Source organism: Chinchilla lanigera, unplaced genomic scaffold (genome assembly GCF_000276665.1).
Source record: "Chinchilla lanigera isolate Chin_1 unplaced genomic scaffold, ChiLan1.0 scaffold00021, whole genome shotgun sequence".
Classification (NCBI taxonomy): Eukaryota; Metazoa; Chordata; class Mammalia; order Rodentia; family Chinchillidae; genus Chinchilla; species Chinchilla lanigera.
In genome coordinates, this window is record NW_004955422.1 from 10,038,589 (window position 1) to 10,054,046 (window position 15,458).

Here is a 15,458-nt window from a genome sequence, read left to right on the forward strand (position 1 = left end):
TCCTATCCTATCCTATCCTATCCTATCCTATCTTATGCTATTATTTTTATTTTAGGGTAGGCTCAAGACTTTGTTTCTGCAAGCTGAAGTCATGGAACCTGTTTACTTGGTGAGTTTCTGACTAGCCCTGGAAGAATGGAAGTTCCTTAGAGGCAAAAGCCTTGCCACACTTATTTCCCACTGTATACTGGGCTGGGTACATAGAAAACACAAAATAAATAAATATTATATATATATATATATATATATATATATGTACATATATATTTAAATATGGGGATTGAACTTGAATCTAGATCCTTATGCATGCTAAGCAAGTACTCTACCACTGAGCTACATCCCCAGACCAATGTTTTTAAATAATGGTAGAAAAGTGGGGTTCCAAGTTTGTGGGAAGAGCAGGCTTCTCATTTTTGAGAGATCAGAAGCCTTCTATTCACTGCTGTCACTACACAGGCTCACCCAAGCATTACCCTGGGGTGTGGACCTGGGCCACCTGGCAGAGGATCCTGGCTCTGTTTGCCGGTGGTGGAATCTCCAAGCAGAGCAGAGCAGCAGTGCAGGCTGCATAGCAGAACACTTTATTTGGATGAAGGACCAACCTTCACAGCTCTCAGAAGACAAAAGCCAACCAGGGGACACACACTGACTCGTACAAGGAAAAAAATGTTCGGGGTCAAGTTTGGACCATGAAAAAGGCTCAACAGGAAGCAGAAGACAACTTCCTCAGAGCTGCCCTGGAAACCGAACACAGATAGAAGGATCTGGGCATCCAAATTTGGGCAACAGTAAATATTAGAGCAAACAGGGTGCAAGTTCAAGGGTTTCTCGCTACTCATCAGTGTTCACTCTACGTCCACAGGATGCAGAGCACCAACAATTTAGTTCCACGTAGGAGCAATTATATCATCACATCACCACTTGGGCCTGAAAACCACTGTATAATCATCAGAAAAATCCCCTTCTTGGGCACAAGTTGAGCGAAATTGTGGGAAATACCTCACACCTTATTTACTCAGCGCTAAGCCACTTTAAATATCAAGTTTCTTGGAGCGCAAATTGTTCGGGTGTGGCCCGTAAATGCCATCCAAAGTGATTCTGCAGTGCCTACCAGATGATAAGCCAGAAAGTCTAGACACACGCAGTAGCTGAGGCTGACCATTACAGGGGCAATTACACCTCTGACGCATAACATATTTAAACCCTGGTGGGTGAGACAGCGCCTGAAAGCCAGTAAGAGCTTCAAAGGTGGGAATATGTGCTCTCGGTTAAAATGTGCTATTTGCTAAAAATTAGCTCCACTCCCTCATTGCAGAATAAGACACAATGCTTTTTACAAGCCAAGTAGGAAAAGGAAAGGAAACCTCTCCAGGTAGGGTAACCCAGGATAAAATGTGCAACACAGAGCATTCCAATACGGTCATTTCACAAAGGGAACGAGTCCAATTCAAGTCCATTGAACTCAGCTGAACACTTGAAAGTCCAACGTATGCCAGGATCTGTGTGAGGGAAGCGGCCAGGGACAAAGAAGAATAAAGTATCTGCTCCCAGACTCCATAGGTTGCGGCTGGAAATATCTGAAAGTAATATGACTGCAACTCCACACCAAGTGCCAAATTGAAGGCAGGCAATGCAGACAAGAGTGAGGCAGGAAGTATAAATCACACTCCAGAATTATGAGGCAAAGCCGACGAGAGGTCAACCTGAAAATGTGGGCTCTCCACTTCCTTGCCCACTGCTCTAAAGAATATGGGCATAGAGAGCTGGAAGAGGAAGTATGAGAAGGATAAGACAAGCTTTTATAAGAGCTGTAAAAATTCCTGCAGTAATCAAGATCGTCTAAGACAGAGCAGGCTAGGATGTAAACATCACAGTTCAACAAATACCTAGCAAATTTATAAAAATAAGCTCCTACAAATAATAGCACAAGGGGAAAGAGAACAAGTCACTGGTCCTGATTAATGAAAAGGAAAAAGTCTCCAGAAGAGATGACAAACTGTATCTCTAAAGGGCCAAGGTGGAGAACGTGGCGGAGCTTAGAGGACCAGGTAGGGGACCGTGGTCACCTAAAGAGCATCTTGTCTTCCTTTTGTTTTTGAAAGAAAAGCTGGAAACCTGAACTTCTGTGTTAACAGTCCGCTTTCAACAACTGAAGAAAATAATCCTTTTCTTTCCCTACAAAACATGATATATGCCAAGCAATATACATCTGCTGCCAAAGTCTGGCCCCTGGGCTACCAGTTTGAGACCCTTGTGTTAGAGCGAGTGGAGAAATTGTGCGCAGCTCATGACTGCAAGGGCAAGAGGAATGATGAAGAGAGGGGTTGTGAAGGTCGCTGAGCTACTCCTGTGGGAAAATGAGAACAGCCCTGGGAATAATAAAGTAATTGAGCCAATAAAAAAAAAACCCTTCAGAAGCCTATGGTATTACACTCACCTCTACCATCCGCACAGCACTTTATAGAGTTTCTAGAGCTCTTTCTCAGGTTAATCCCTTTGATGACATGATTATCATCCCTTCCTTTTGTTTTTGAAAGAAAAGCTGGAAACCTGAGCTTTTTTAGGGGGAGCAAAGCATTTAAACAATTTGCCTGTGGTCCTACAGCTATAGTACCTGAACTTAAGTCTAGGACATGTATGTTTCCAGAATGTTAAAGAAAAGAACCCAGGATACCTCCATCAGCTTTTTATTAAAGAGTAAAAATGTCCTCCCTTATCCATGGGGAGTATGTTCCAAGACCCCCAGTGAAGGCCAGAAGCCAAGGGCAGTGCTAAACCCATTACATACTATGATTATTTCCTTATATATATACCTACGATAAAATTTGATTTATAAATTAAGCATAATAAGATTAGTTATAATGACAGAGCAATTATAACAGTACAAGGTGTGATCAAAAACATAGTGAATGTTTAAATAAAAATGTATTACAGTAAACGACACATTGCCATTAACCTCCTGCAAAATGCTCCCACTCCCTTTGAGCACATTTCTCCCATCGTTCTTGCCACTTTCTGAAGCAGTTCTGGAAGCCCCTTTCATGAGTGTTTTCTTGGGGCTGACTCAATTTAAAATGTTTACAATTTCTGTTAAATAAAAACATTACATTGTGTCCCCATCCACCTTATTCACCAGATCTGGCATCCTGAGACTTCTGGTTTTTCTCCAAAGTCAAAATAACCAAGAAAAGTAAATGTTCTGAATCGACTCAGGACACTGAGGCAGTCATGACAGCACAAGTAAAGACCCTCACGAAAGAAGACTTCCAGAACTGTTTCCGTCAAGCATCAGTTTCCAGCTTCACTGCAGAGATCACAAATGACTCCTGTCCACGCACTCCAGCGGGATTCTCCTTATCATGGTGTAGATGGAAAGTGCCTCCCGGAAGTCTTATGCGCTGGAGATGGGGCTTTCGGAACTTGATGGGAACATGGGTCCAGACAAATGGATCCAGCCACTGGGATAAATGGCAATGTGCCTTTTACAGTAGTAAATTTCTTTATTTAAATATTCACCATATTGTCCGATCACACTTCACACACTATAATAAAAATTTGCCTTAAGGGGTCATTGATATAAAACAGGAATTACTTGAATGTAAGAGCTGTAATACCAATGACGGTTGATCTGATAACCTTGCTGGCCACTGAGTGACTAATGCTCACAGTGTACACATCGTGGATATGCCAGACAGAGGCAAGATCACATCCCAAGCAGGATGGAGCAGAATGGCACAAGGCTCATCATACCACTCAGAAGGGTGTGCAGCGTAAAAAGTATGGATTGCTTATTTATGGAATTTCTCATGTAGTATTTTGGAACCATGGGTCATTGTGGGTAAAAGAAACCAAGGAAAGGGAGACCACAGCTTAGAGGAGACAGTTGGATGGATTCTTGGGCCTTTCTCTGGTGATGCTGACCCATTAGCCCTGAGGATTGGTATGGAAATTTGCAATAAATTTCCTCCAGGAATTCTGATGTACAACTAAGCTTGACAGCACTGGGCTAGACCAATGTTTGATCCGCCGGTCCCCAGGAGACATTCAGCATGTATGGAGCCAGTTTTGGTTGTTCCCACTGTGCAGAGTAAGGGCAGAGGGTGCTATGGGTATCTAGTGCGTAGAGACCAAGGCTGTCACTAAGTGCCACACTGCGCACAGGACAGTAAGAAAAGGCCCCTCCATAGCAGGCCAGTCTCACTGCTTCGTAGACAGGAAAACCAAGGCGAAGGACAGCTGAGAAACTGGGTCACGGTCACAGAGCTTGCTTGTGGCAGAGCAGATACCAGATTCAGATCTCCATTTCTCTGGCCTGCATTAGCTCTCCGATACCAGTTAGGACCAAAGCTTGGGCTCATTCAACAACTCTGCCTTTCTGAAAAAAAATGAGGGCTGGGAATATAGCTCAGTGGTGCAGTGCTTGCCTTGCAAGCATGAGGCCTTGAGTTCGATTCCTGGTACCAAAAAAGAAAATGGTAAAAAAAAAAAAAAAAGAAAAGAAAAGCCTCTTGAAAAAAATGAGGTCAACCTTTGGGAGGTGTATGTTGGTCCAGGAGGGGAAGGAGAGGTCAAGATGGTTTTTCTGGGGCTTGAAAAGAATCCATTGTTCAGCTCATGAAAAATGTTAAAAAAGTAAAGGAAAAAAAATTATCCCCAACAGTACAGAGGATTACTAAGTTTTCCCATTAATTTTGCCTCCAGATACTTTACAAGGAAAACAGCCACAGGGCTCTCACACTGGGGCAGCCAGGCTGAGGAAGCTGAGTGTGCTGAATGACGAAAGACGGCAAAAGTCCATGTGGTCTCCCCTGCAGACGTTTGGGGGATGATGCTGATGCAGTTCCAAAAGCGTCTTTAGAACCACAGGGCAGGTGTAAGAGGGTTTACCCTGAGGATTTATGCGGCTGAGGTCACAAACAGGTTGTGACGGGGTCTGAAGCAGCTTAGTTCAGACTAACCCAGGCACACATCAGAACTAATGGCGGATGTCTTGCTTTCAGTCTGTGGGAAAAAGAGAGAAGCAATTTCTTTCAGCTATTCTCCCAGCTTCCACTTAAGCTGACATGTACTCCGCTCCGTAAACGACGGAAGGAACCTGAAAAAGCCCCCTTAATTTTCTAATTTGCAAGGAACTCAAAAGCCTTTACAGAGATGCCCTCAACAAAACACAGAACTCAGGATCACAAAGGAGGAGCAAACCTAGGGAAAGTTCTCCAGAGGTAAAGGAAAGGAAGACGAGAAAAACTGGGGGTGCTGGTGTTGTGTGACAGCCAAGAAAAACAAACTTGAAGACTGATGTGGGCGGCTAATATGTCTCCTCTAAGCTGTGGTCTCACTTTCCTTGTTTCTTTTACACTTCAAAATTGACAAATGGAGCCATGCATGGTAACACACTCCTGTAATCCCAGAACATGGGAGGCTGAGGCAGGAGGATCGCTGTGAATTCGAGACCAGCCTGGTCTACAAAGTGAGCTCAAGGCCAGCCTGAACTGCATAGCGAGACCCTGTCTCAAAGGGATTTAAAAAAAAAAAAAATTGAGAAAAGGACAAAGAATAAAAGCCCAGGGAGACAGACCATAAATAAATACATAATTTTATGTAACATAGAACTATATGTGGGGTTGGTTGTACAAATAATTATGATAGGCTAGACAGTGCTGGGGGTACATGTTTACCAGGTCTTCCCCTGGGCCACAGTCAAAAACAAAACAAAACAAGGGAGCTGATGAGTTCCATCATTCTCCACAACCTTTGTGAATTAACTCAGTTCGCTGGGCTCTCCACAGGGTGCCAGCCAGCTGAACTGGGACCTGAGCTTCTGCTTTTTAATGAAGCCAGTATATAATGATATCATATATTACCCTGCCATAGAACTATAGTATCTTAAGGGGGGGTGGCAGGCAGAGAATGTCCTCTACACATTTGAAGAATACCATAAAAGCCTCTAACATTCCAGAATATGTTACAGCTGGAAGTATCACAGTTAAAAAAAAAAAAAAAAAGTCAGCTTAAATTTAATAGTCCGTTTAAATTCCTAGTGGATGGTAATTAGAGAGCAGGCAGTATTTCTTTAAATGCTGCTAGACAGAACTTAATCCAATTTAGGTAATCACTAACCTTTGCTTTCTCTCTCTCTCTTTCTCTCTCCCCTAAATGAATCCAAGGATTGATCTACAAAGGCCATAAACTGGCAAAGCATAAGAAAAGAATATTTAAAGAGGGAGATTGGGTGACTGTTACCTCAAAGAGCCAAGTCCAATTAAAATGAAACAGGTCTCTCAGGCTCCCTAATTTATAGGGCTATAAGCTGGCACTGAATAACAGAGGCATTCCAAGCAGGGAGGGCACTCACACCCCCCACCTCTGCCCTCTGGGAACCTCATCTGGCCTGTCAATCTCCGAGCTTGCTTGGCAATCACAGCCAGTCTTTCCCAGGCCAATCCCTGTCATCCTCCACATCTGCACACCTCCAGGGCTCCATCTCTCCTCCTGTGGAACACCTACTGCACCTACTGTCACATTACCCAGACTGTCCCTTAGCCCTCCATTGTTCCAGCTCCTCTTAACCTCTCTTCTTAGATGTCCCACATGACTCTGGCATTGACTTCTGCTCCAGAAACTTCCATATGAGCCACTAGGACCTTCTTGAAGAACTTGCGACCATGGGTTCTGCATGAAAGCCCTTCAAGAATAGATAATAAAATATACAGGAAGGATCGAGAGGCTTAAATTAAAGGCTGTGTGACCCTAGGAAGTTAATAAATGTCTCTGAGCTTCTGTTTTCTTTTCTTAAAATAAAGAAAAGAATAACTACATGCCCAGGTTTGGGGGAGAGTCAAATACCATTATCACAGCTGGACCTGACTCACCGCAGTGACCCAGTGAATCAGTCAGCTTCAACCATATGAGTTTCAAAGTAAATCCTGGATCCTGCCAAATCTTTGGTCCTGCTACAGTGTGAATTAACTCAGGTTCATTTCTGTTCTCCCACCATTACTTTCTGTCATCTGTGCCCCTACATGGCTCCCAATGTGGACTCTTCGCTTACCAAACAATGACTTCTGCTTATCAAGGTATCATTCCCCATTCCCAAATTCCAAACCTGTTATCCTGCACAAAATATTTTGCTCTCAAGTTTCAGCAATGGAGGTATTAATTCACACTGACTTGTTAACAAATGATCTCATCTATAAGCATTGCCTTTGGAAGTATGTACATTTTGCATACAGACAAGTAACTCTAAGGAACAAATTTTTAATGGAAGACGTTGTAGGACAATTTTAAAGGGACTCAGATGCTGTTTCTCACATTGACTCTGTTGGTCTAGCCCTGTGAAAAGAATTAAGAGGGAAAAGGCTGTAGTTTAAGAAACATGTCTGCATATTTTGCCTGGTATATGCACAGTATAAAAGAAACCATCACAGAGAAATGCACACATGTACACCCACAATTCTGCGGGACAAAGAAATGTGAAAAAGAAAATTAAGGTTTATAGAGTGCTTAATGAACTCAGTCTTCTACAGATAAATGGCTTATATGTTGAGCATGTATTAAATGGATGAACAAACTGAAGATTATACCACTTAAGTCTAGACTCTTGACATAGGTTTTCAGATAGTATAACAGGTTTCTAAAGGCAAAATTAGGGCAAAATTGTGCCATTTGGTGACATTACAAAATTAAAAGCCACTGATGGAATCAACAACAAGATGATATAATCAACTATTGGGGAATCAAAAGGAAAGTCATCCCCAACCCACAAGCCTGAAGTAATGATGTGAGATCCATTTGGGGTCTGCACCCCTGTGAGTGCAGCCTTAGAAAATTTCTCTAAACCCGGTGTGATGGCACATGCCTGTGATTCCCAGCCCTCGGAAAGCTGAGCCAGGAGGGTCATTGCAAGTTCGAGGCCAGCCTAGGCTGCAAAGTGAGCTCCAGGCCAGCCTGAACTGCATAGTGAGACCCTGTCCCAAAAAGACAAAAAAAAAGAGAAAAGAAACGCTCCCCTCTATAACGGGTGTGTAACAATCCCTCCATCAGCGTGTGGTAAGGATCATACACTATCAGTACCCTGATTCAAAATTGGACAACGTAAGACCTCAACAGGTGCTTGCACCCTCCTCTTTTGTATAACGGGAACATCTTCACAATGTTCAACAGAACATTGCTGAAATCACACCTGCTGAAATAAATATACACCTATGGCTCTCCGCACCTGACTGAAGTGGGGGCTTATCCTTGAGAGACAAGCTAGGCTAAGGTAAGAGGTACTTAGTCTAACTTCGTTTTCTCTAGTGCCGTTCTTCCTTTACACATTCATGGTTCCAGCGGTTAGAAACATCAGTGAAACTCAAAGGACAGTGGCTGGGGATGGGAAGATTGAAGGCGTTGCTTGTCTTATCTGCAAGGCTACATTCTACAGAATTCACTCTCACTGGGCCCTTCCGCAGTCAGGAGTCTGACAGGCTGGGTTCCCCAACGGGAAGCTTCCTCCCTTGCACTGGGAACCTTAGGGGGTCTAAATTCAAAACTGTAGCTAAATCAGTAGCTGCAAGCTCCACTTCCCCTCCTGACCATTTTGCTGCAATTCGCTAGAGCTCAGCGCTGTGACACACTGCAGCTGGTACGACAACGAAACGTCACGATAGCACCCCTATGGTGGTCAAAACCGCCAAAGGGAGGTCAAATAGGGCAGCCTGCAAGGTGCATCTGTATCTTGCAAGAGGTGCGAGCATGCAAGCTGTGCGGGCCGTGGCTGTCACTGGACTGCTTGCTGTGTTCCAAGCATGGGCCATCTGATTTTGCAAGTATGGTTTGGGCAACAAGTCCAGAAGTCAGGCCCAGCGGGGATGCCTGGAGCTTCTGGCCCGGAACTTTGCCATTGTGGGTCTACGGGGCAGACGTGCAGCTGAGCCGCCGTGCGTGAGCTGTAATTGAAACCTTGCACTCCGCAGGATTGCAGTGGCGTCTATAAATACTCACTGCCTTATTGCTGACAAACAGAACGCGGGCTCCCGGCTGGGCTCAGTGGGGAAAGAGGCGGAGGCATGTGACCGAGGGCAGGGCACGGGTGGATCTGGGGGAAACCCCTACCCTCGACCAGACCAGGGAGGCACCGCAGAGTCTAGTCCAGAAGCACAGTTCGCAACTACACAGCCAGTTTTGATCCCAACTGGAAATCCCTTTTTAAAAACACGGGGCAGGAGAGCTGGGAAGGGCAGGTCCCAGCCACCGAACGCGGCTCCAGAGCGCCCCCTGCGCGCAGCAGCTCGCCAAGCGCACACTAGCCGCGCAGAGAAAAGCGGGGCCGCGGGGGGTTCCGAGCGCCCAGCCACTGCGGATGGGGCGCCCCAGGCCTTCCCGCCCGGCTCGCCCAGCCTGCGTAGCGCGCGTCCAGGGGCGCGGGACAAAGTGGCTGCCTCCCCGCCCTCCGCTCCCACGCCCCTCTCCGGAGCAAGGAGGTCGGCCGGGAAGAGGCGGTTTCAGAGCCCGAGCTCGGGCAGCTCTGCAGTCTTCCCCATCAGGCCGAGGGCGTAGGAGACAAACCAGCAAACTAACTTTCTTTTCTTTTCTTCTATCTGTTTGAAATCTCCGGGCTCCGCCTGGGTCCCGCGATGGGCACCATCCAGTCCACCCCCGGTCCCACTCACCGCGCTCCCTCGCCATGCTAACCCGCCGCCGCCCTGTGCCGCCGCCCCATCCCCACTCACACCCTGGGCAGCGAGTCTGGACCCCTCCGCCCTCCTGAAGCAGCGGATCACGGGATCCCGAACCACGCGGGGTCCCCAACCTGTTGCCCTCAACTAGGTCGCTTTCCCCGGTCCCTCTATCTCCGTGTCCCCGCCTGATTATGCCCGGCGGTTTCCTTCCCGATCCTGCGGCACTTCTGGGGGCCCTCCGAGGACTTCCCCACTCACCCGCTCGGGATCCCCCGGCGTGAGTCACCACGAGCCGAGCACGCCCGCCTGTCCCGACTCTGCGCGCCCAGGAACAAGTTTCCGGCGTTCTGGGGAAAGTTCTCTCCCTGGAGAAAGACGAACCCTGCTCTCCCTCCTCTCCCTCCCTCCTCACCCCGCGCTGCCCTCACCCGGCCGCTGCTCCGGCGTGAGTCCGCGATCGCTGGGCGCGCGGAGCTCCCAGAGCCCGGCTGGCGACACGTTTCCCTCCTCTCTCAATTTACGGCCGCCTCCGCCCCCTCCTCCTCCCGCACCTCCTCCTCCCACTTTTCCTGTCCCGTGTGCATCGCTTTAGTCTCTTTCCAGCCGTCCCCCAACCCCACTTGCTTCACCCCTTCCCACTCCTTCTCCGGCTGCACCTCACAAGGCTGGGCGGAGGGGGCCCCTGCGCGCACACCCAGTCAACAATCTCGGGAAATCCAATGTCTTGGACTTCGAGAGCCAGCCGGGAGGGTGAAGCCCGTCAAGGAGATGAGCGCTGCGCTGCCCTCACCCAAGATGAAACCAGCCTCTCACCCTTCCCTCACCACGGAGAGCTCTGCAGAGGAGAAACCGAGCCGACCGAGGAGCTCTTAACCAGGAGCAAGAGCCCGCGGAACAGCGGACTAAAGCCTACAACTTTATCTCAAGGAAAAGTTCTCAGGCCGATTCCAGAAGTTGTTTTAAGTGCATTCATACACTATGATTCCACAGAAGTCTCTCCATTACAGTTGCAAAATACTTTCAATTCTCTTTCCAGCTGAAGGCTTAATTCTTCTAGGAGGTTCCCTCAGAATTTGAAACCACAGAAAATCAACCAATCCGAAATTAAAAACAATGTAAAATTATTTTCAGAACCTTTTTTTTTTTTCCTAGCAGGTGTTAAGAATTTGGTGCAGCTGTTAGGACGCAGTGGCTTGCAGAATTTCACCCTATGGCTTAGCAGGAAATACTTTTCAAATGCTGCCCCGGCTCATATCACACTTAGGCTTTGAAACCACAGTGACATTTGCTGAAGAAAAGAAGATATATATTTCTTTTTTTGGTCAATACTCAACAAAATTTGATTCTGGTTTTGGTCGCTGTGACCTTCAGAACCTATGTGTTAGGGTTGCGGGAAGGTGGTGGGAGTCGGGGTAGCTTGCCCTGGGATTATTAGATAACGTTAAAGGAGTCTCGAGAGAAAGTCCAGGATGATGAGGGGTCCTTAAATCTCATCCCAGGAATCCAACAGGACAAGAGACTTTGAACAGCCCAGGAGCCTGAGGGGTAAAAGCTTGGGAGGGCAGTGAATAGGGTGGCCTCTTATGAGGAATCAAAACCTGAAGCCTTGGATTATTAGCCAAGTTACTTAATTTTGCTGTGACTCGGATTACTCATACAAACTTGGAGGTAATAGTAACAGCTGTCTCTTGGGATTGTTATGGATTTAATGAATTCATATAAAGAAAACATATAGAATTCCTGTTGGAATTCAAAAGTTAGTAAGCAATTACTATTGCTGTCATTATCCCTGGGGTCTGGAAGCCAAAATCTAGATAGTTCTAGCCAGCTGCAGGAAGATTAATTTGAGAATACCCATTCCACATTTCTGAATCTCTTTCAGATCTTTGTACAGTTGTGATGTATTCCTCTCTCCCAATCCACGTCATTCTGCTCTGCTTTTTCTTTGTTCTATAGCATGAACCACCTCATAACATCTTATATGAATTATTTTTTACTAAATTTATTCTCTCTCAACACCTACTTCTTATACATTACAACCATCAGCTCTGCAAGGCACAGATTCTTGTTGTCCTGTGACATTGGCCAAGCTCCTGGACTAGTGTGGGGCATATAGTATGCACCAGTAAACACCATGTGAATGAATATTTGAATACATTCATCTAGCAAATTTACTCCATACTAATTACTTGTGGTGCGTATGCTATTGTACACCAAGAAAAAAAGTAATGGGCTAGCCTGTCAAAGGATGAAGAGGCTCCCTGGGGAAGAAGTGCCTTTCTGATAACAGGACATATTCACAGCATCTAAGGGATGTCAGTATGGTGGGGCATCAAAAGTATTCAAAGACTAGGAGGAAGCCTTAAAGTGGTGAAAGTCTTTTCTAACCCTAAGGCTTGCTGCTTTTATAAACAGAGTTTTCTTAAAATGAGAAGTAGCCATAATTTTGCTGTAAATCAAAGCTTCTCCAATGTCAATATATTCTACTTGTCACTGCCCAATTTTGAAGCAGAATTCTAACTCGATGTCAGTGGAATATTGCCTTTTTTATTATTAAGAAACAATCTTGTTAGGAGAAGCCAATATAAATCATTCTGCTTAAGCATTCATTTATGGAGGAGGAAATTCTAGGACTCTATTAAACATAGTAAGTACACAGCTTGCCATGTGCAGCCTCTGAATTGAAGTTGGCCCACTCAGATTTCCTGCTGAAAGAGGATCCCTGAGGCAGCGCTTTTGGGACTAAATACAGCCAATCCACAGATTTGTCCTTATGATACACCCTGGCCCTTCACTGGGTAAATCAGATTCCATTTCAAGAATGTGATATCTCACACACACACACACACACACACACACACACACACACACACGGTGGGATTCATGTGTAGACTAAAGTGGAAAGGTCATGATTTTACCTGAACTCTCAAGACCCTAGAAGCTGCAGACTGCCTGCCTATGGGCCAGTTAAGTCACTGTTAGATGTATATCATTGGAAGCCCGTTTCTTTTGAATGACTTGCCAATATTCAAAAAGCACAAAACTTCATGCAAAAAAATATATACATAAGGGTTTTCAGTCAGCCTTGGAAACTCCAGAAGCCCTGGCAGGGCTCTCGCTGCAGGCCAGTGGGACCACAGTTGGCTAACTCTTAGACAGGACGCGTAGTTTCCAGTTTGCCACAATCCGGGCCACTCCCTCTCTTCCCACCCTGCTGCTCCATTTCCCTGCCACGCCTGATGCAGCCAGAGATGGGTCCTGGCCCTGTGAGGAGGGGCCAGAGCTATGAGCAAGCAGAAATTACACAACAGGATGGCATGGGCTCAAACCATCTTTCCCCTAACCAGAGAACCCATTTTTCCAACAAAATTTCGCTTGGAGCTGCATAATTTGAGCACTTGTGAGGTAAAGGATGGCACTGAGTAGACAAGGAAGCAAGTGGGCATCGAGATGAGAGAAGCAGAGGCCCTCGCTGGAGCTGCACTGGAGGCAAAACCACCGTTCACTTCCTGCTTTTCCAGAGGCCTATGCTCTTTCTCCTTTGTTCACATGACAATGTCGCCTCACTCATCCCATTACTCATTTCCATCCCGAAAAAGCCTAATCAGACCAAGTTCGAGAGGGTTTTGGTGACTCACCCAAAGCTGTACCCAAGAAGAAAGAGTGAGGCTTGATACCAGCCCTATTTCTTCCTCCTGGTGTGATACACTGCTTCATTTCCGAGTGATAGCACAAATCGCTTCAATTTACAGAAGACCACTTGTTAGTGCCTGGTACAGAGCTTTCAAGTGGCATAAGGAAGTCACGTAGAAACATGAGCATTAAAACATAGCTTTTCACCAGGCGTGGTGGCGCACACCTGTAATCCCAGCACATGGGAGGCTGAGGCAGGAGGATTGCTGTGAGTTAGAGACCAGCCTGGGCTACAAAGTGAGCTCAAGGCCAGCCTGAACTTCATAGTGAGACTCTGTCTCAAAAAGACAAAAACAAAACAAAACGAAACAAAAAAAAATATATAGCTTTTCAGGTTCTCAGAACTGCAGTCATAAAACAAGTTAACATGGTTCCTCATGATAAACACCAATCTAGATACAGAGCTTGCATAATCATTCACTATATATCCTCAGCATTGTACCATCCATAAAACAGGATCCTTTGAGAAATATGCCAGCATGGGATCTAACAACAGAATGTAGAATCAGTGACCTTTGGTACAACAGGAAGAGATAGCACACAAACGAAAAATGCTTGCATTTTTCACCCTCCTTCACCCTCCTTTCAACAGCCGGTACAAAAAAATAAGTACCTTGAAGTTTGTTTCTGGGAGAGTTTCAATGATCTAAGTAACAAAAAAGAAAAAAAACATTATTTTAGTGTCTGCCATTCTCTTCTTGAAAGCAAGGGGGATTTCTGTTATGTCAGTTTTTACTATTTTTCCTGTCTTTGGGTATTGAAGAATGTGCCTTTCATTCTAAAGAGATTCGTTGTTAATTAAATCTGAATGTATTTTGGGAATAGCTTTAATTATCAATGCTGAAAAGTAAAAGGAAATTGGTGGTCCTATGTGAAGTTCCCTGGGATGATTCCGATTTCCATTTTCTTTTGCACAATTCCAAGTTAGTTGGGTGGCCAGCACATACTGGGTGGTCACTTATTTGTGTCAAGTAGTAGAGATGCAGCAGTGAACAGGCAAAGGGAGGGTCCCACCACCAAAGAGCAGAAGACCAATGATAAACAGAGAAAAAAATATAGAAAGAGATCATTGCAAGTACTGATGAGTGCTATGAAGAGAATAAAATAGGTCACTATAGTAGCCTGAAGGAAAAAGAGACGTGCTTTGTGTAGCATCATCAGGGATGGTAACTCTGAGTGAACGTTAAATGGCCCCAAGTGGTACCCACAGGAGCAAAGGAGACCCTGCGTCAGGAGGAAGCTTGGCAAGTTGCTGAGGTGTGGGAGGAAGCCCTATGGTCAAAGCATAGCAAACAAATATGGAGGGAACCAGATGAGATCCGAGAAATATCTCAAGATCAGTTCCAAGGCAGGTCGTAGAAGCTCAGTCACTGTAGGAGGCCATTCAAAGGTTTTAAGTAATGCCATCATTTGGATCTTAGGAGTCCTCCAAAGGGTCCTAAGGTAAGGAGTGGTGCCCAATGTGGTGTTATTGGGAAGTGATGAGACATTTAAGTGGTGAGACCTATTGGGAGATCTATGGGTCATTAGGAATGTGCCCTCAAAGGAGATTTTGGGGCCCCAGTTCCTTTCTCTTTTTCACTTGGTTTTGAATGATTTAACTCCACCATGTGCTCTCACCATGATATGCTGCTCTGTCACAGGGCCAACTAAATAGAGACAGAAGCTAAAATAAGCTTTTTCTCTAAGTTGACTGCCTCAGATGTTTGTTATAGCAACAGAAAGCTAACTAATACAGGAAGCACAATAGTCCCCTCTTATCCACATTTTCACTTTCCATAGTTTCACTCATCAGCAGTCAACCATGGTCCAAAAATATTAAACAAAAAATTCCAGGAATAAATGATTCATAACTTTAAATTGTTCCAGCCAGGCATGGTGGTGCACACCTGTAATCTCAGCACTTGGGAGGCTGAGGCAGGAGGACCATTGCAAGTTCAAGACCAGCCTGGGCTATCAAGTGAGCTCAAGGCCAGCCTGAGCTGTACAGAGAGACCCTGTCTCAAAAAGACAAAAATGAGGAAAGAAAGAAGAAAGAAAGAAAGAAAGAAAGAAAGAAAGAAAGAAAGAAAGAAAGAAAGAAAGAAGGAAGGAAGGAAGGAAGGA

At 45.5% G+C, this 15,458-nt stretch overlaps 1 protein-coding gene across 8 annotated transcripts in view; it reads right to left on the reverse strand.

Moving 5' to 3' along the window:
• Nucleotides 1-15,458, reverse strand: part of Prr5l (proline rich 5 like) — a 96,824-nt gene that overhangs the window by 66,001 nt on the left and 15,365 nt on the right. For 3 of the 8 annotated variants that reach the window (XM_005384116.2, XM_005384114.2, XM_005384115.2), the window contains exon 1: nucleotides 9,918-10,081. The exons of 1 other annotated variant lie outside the window; for it this stretch is intronic. The gene's annotated coding sequence lies outside the window, so the exon portion shown is untranslated. 4 more of the 8 variants (XM_013514247.1, XM_005384112.2, XM_005384108.2 and 1 more) reach the window with 3 other exon arrangements.